The sequence below is a fragment of the Schistocerca gregaria genome, chromosome 3 (genome assembly GCF_023897955.1).
Source record: "Schistocerca gregaria isolate iqSchGreg1 chromosome 3, iqSchGreg1.2, whole genome shotgun sequence".
Lineage (NCBI taxonomy): Eukaryota > Metazoa > Arthropoda > Insecta > Orthoptera > Acrididae > Schistocerca > Schistocerca gregaria.
In genome coordinates, this window is record NC_064922.1 from 64112081 (window position 1) to 64116170 (window position 4090).

The following is a 4090-nucleotide window of genomic DNA, read 5'->3' on the forward strand; positions in this document are numbered from 1 at the left end:
GATGCACATCTGGAGGCATTCTGTAATCTGTGGAATATCAGAGTGTTGATGAAACACAGAAATTGCATCGGGATTGAATACAAGAGTCACCATGCGCACTTTCCTCCATGGGAGTAATGTCTCAAACAGTCTACGCTTTGATCGTTCCCTGGAAGACCAGTAGTAGTTTCAATTGCACATCTGGAAGCATTCTGTAATCTGTGGACTAAAAGAGTGTTGATGAAACACAGAAATTGCATCGGGATTGAATACAACAGTCACAATGCGCACATTCCTCCACGGGAGTACTGTCTCAAACAATCTACGCTTTGATCGTTCCCTGGAAGACCAGTAGTAGTTTCCGATGCACATCTGGTGGCATTCTGTAATGTGTAGACTATCAGAGTGTTGATGAAACACAGTAATTGCATCGGGATTGAATACAACAGTCACCATGCGCAGTTCCCTCCATGGGAGTAATGTCCTAACAATCTACGCATTGATCATTCACTAGAAGACCAGTAGTAGTTTCCGATGCACATCTGGAGGCTTTCTGTACTCTGTGGACTATCAGAGTGTTGATGAAACACAGAAATTGCATCGGGATTGAATACAACAGTCTCCATGCGCAGTTTCCTCCATGGGAGTATTGTCTCAAATAGTCTACGCTTTGATCGTTCCCTGGAAGACCAATAGTTGTTTCAATTGCACATCTGGAGGCATTCTGTAATCTGTGGACTAAAAGAGTGTTGATAAAACACAGAAATTGCATCGGGATTGAATACAACAGTCACCATGCGCACTTTACTCCATGGGAGTAATGTCTCGAACTGTCTACGCTTTGATCGATCCCTGTAAGACCAATAGTAGTTTCCGATGCACATCTGGAGGCATTCAGTAGTCTGTGGACTATCAGAGTGTTGATGAAACACAGAAATTGCGTCGGGATTGAATACAACAGTCACTAAGCGCACTTTACTCCATGGGAGTAATGTCTCGAACTGTCTACGCTTTGATCGATCCGTTGTAAGACCAGTAGTAGTTTCCGATGCACATCTGGAGGCATTCAGTAGTCTGTGGACTATCAGAGTGTTGATGAAACACAGAAATTGCATCGGGAATGAATACAACAGTCACCATGCACAGTTTCCTCCATGGGAGTAATGTCTCAAACAGTCTACGCTTTGATCGTTCCCTGGAAGACCAGTAGCAGTTTCCGATGCACATCTGGAGGCATTCTGTAATCTGTGGAGTATCAGAGTCCAGAATGAGATTTTCACTCTGCAGCGGAGTGTGCGCTGATATGAAACTTCCTGGCAGATTAAAACTGTGTGCCCGACCGAGACTCGAACTCGGGACCTTTGCCTTTCGCGGGCAAGTGCTCTACCAACTGAGCTACCGAAGCACGACTCACGTCCGGTACTCACAGCTTTACTTCTGCCAGTATCCGTCTCCTACCTTCCAAACTTTACAGAAGCTCTTCTGCGAACCTTGCAGAACTAGCACTCCTGAAAGACAGGATATTGCGGAGACATGGCTTAGCCACAGCCTGGGGGATGTTTCCAGAATGAGATTTTCACTCGGCAGCGGAGTGTGCGCTGATATGAAACTTCCTGGCAGATTAAAACTCTGTGCCCGACCGAGACTCGAACTCGGGACCTTTGCCTTTCGCGGGCAAGTGCTCTACCAACTGAGCTACCGAAGCACGACTCACGCCTGGTACTCACAGCTTTACTTCTGCCAGTATCCGTCTCCTACCTTCCAAACTTTACAGAAGCTCTTCTGCGAACCTTGCAGAACTAGCACTCCTGAAAGACAGGATATTGCGGAGACATGGCTTAGCCACAGCCTGGGGGATGTTTCCAGAATGAGATTTTCACTCTGCAGCGGAGTGTGCGCTGATATGACACTTCCTGGCAGATTAAAACTGTGTGCCCGACCGAGACTCGAACTCGGGACCTTTGCCTTTCCCGGGCAAGTGCTCTACCAACTGAGCTACCGAAGCACGACTCACGTCCGGTACTCACAGCTTTACTTCTGCCAGTATCCGTCTCCTACCTTCCATACTTTACAGAAGCTCTTCTGCGAACCTTGCAGAACTAGCACTCCTGAAAGACGGATTGAATACAACAGTCACCATGCGCACATACCTACATAAAAGTAATGTCTCAACAGTCTACGATTTGATCGTTCCCTGGAAGACCAGTAGTAGTTTCCGATGCACATCTGGAGGCATTCTGTAATCTGTGGAATATCAGAGTGTTGATGAAACACAGAAATTGCATCGGGATTGAATACAACAGTCACCATGCGCATTTTCCTCCATGGGAGTAATGTCTCAAACAGTCTACGCTTTGATCGTTCCCTGGAAGACCAGTAGTAGTTTCCGATGCACATCTGGAGGCTTTCTGTTCTCTGTGGACTACCAGAGTGTTGATGAAACACAGAAATTGCATCGGGATTGAATACAACAGTCGTCATGCGCACTTTCCTCCATGGGAGTAATTCTCAAACAGTCAATGCTTTGATCGTTCCCTGTAAGACCAGTAGTAGTTTCCGATGCACATCTCGGGGCATTCTGTACCCTGTGGACTATCAGAGTGTTGATGAAACACAGAAACTGCATCGGGATTGAATACAACAGTCACCATGCGCAGTTTCCTCCATGGGAGTAATGTCTCAAACAGTCTACGCTTTGATCGTTCCCTGGAAGACCAGTAGTAGTTCCCGATGCACATCTGGGGGCTTTCTGTAATCTGTGGACTATCAGAGTGTTGATGAAACACAGAAATAGCCTCGGGATTGTATACAACAGTCAACATGCCCACTTTCCTCCATGGGAGTAATTCTCAAACAGTCTATGCTTTGATCGTTCCCTGTAAGACCAGTAGTAGTTTCCGATGCACATCTGGTGGCATTCTGTAATCTGTGGACTATCAGAGTGTTGATGAAACACAGAAATTGCATCGGGATTGTATACAACAGTCACCATGCGCAGTTTCCTCCATGGGAGTAATGTCTCAAACAGTCTACGCTTTGATCGTTCCCTGGAAGACCAGTAGTAGTTTCCGTTGCACATCTGGAGGCTTTCTGTAATCTATGGACTATCAGAGTGTTGATGAAAAACAGAAATTGGCTCGGGATTGAATACAACAGTCACCATGCGCACTTTCCTCCATGGGAGTAATGTCTCTAACAGTCTACGCTGTGATCGTTCCCCAGAAGACCAGTAGTAGTTTCCTATGCACATCTGGAGGCTTTCTGTACACTGTGGACTATCAGAGTGTTGATGAAACACAGAAATTGTATCGGGGTGTAATACGAAAGTCTCCATGCGCAGTTTCCTCCGTGGGAGTAATGTCTCTAACAGTTTACGCTTTGATCGTTCCCAGGAAGACCAGTAGTAGTTTAGGATGCACATCTGGAGGCTTTCTGTTCTCTGTGGACTATCAGAGTGTTGATGAAACACAGAAATTGCATCGGGATTGAATACAACAGTCACCATACGCACTTTCCTCCATGGGAGTAATTCTCAAACAGTCTATGCTTTGATCGTTCCCTGTAAGACCAGTAGTAGTTTCCGATGCACATCTCGAGGCATTCTGTACTCTGTGGACTATCTGAGTGTTGATGAAACACACAAATTGCATCGGGATTGAATACACCAGTCACCATGCGCACTTTCCTCCATGGGAGTAATGTCTCGAACTGTCTACGCTTTGATCGATCCCTGGAAGACCAGTAGTAGTTTCCCATGCACATCTGGAGGCATTCAGTAGTCTGTGGACTATCAGAGTGTTGATGAAACACAGAAATTGCGTCGGGATTGAATACAACAGTCACCATGCGCACTTTCCTCCACGGGAGTACTGTCTCAAACAATCTACGCTTTGATCGTTCACTGGAAGACCAGTAGTAGTTTCCGATGAACATCTGGAGGCATTCTGTAATCTGTGGACTATCAGAGTGTTGATGAAACACAGAAATTGCATCGGGACTGAATACAACAGTCACCATGCGCACTTTCCTCCATGGGAGTAATGTCTCTAACAGTCTACGCTTTGATCGTTCCCTAGAAGACCAGTAGTAGTTTCCGATGCACATCTGGAGG

At 46.1% G+C, this 4090-nt stretch overlaps 1 non-coding gene across 1 annotated transcript; it reads right to left on the reverse strand.

Annotated features, from left to right (window-relative positions):
- Positions 1-1910: 1910 nt before the first annotated feature.
- Trnas-gga (transfer RNA serine (anticodon GGA)) lies at positions 1911-1985 on the reverse strand. Its single transcript has one exon. It is a non-coding gene; the product is annotated as a tRNA-Ser (tRNA).
- Positions 1986-4090: the final 2105 nt, after the last annotated feature.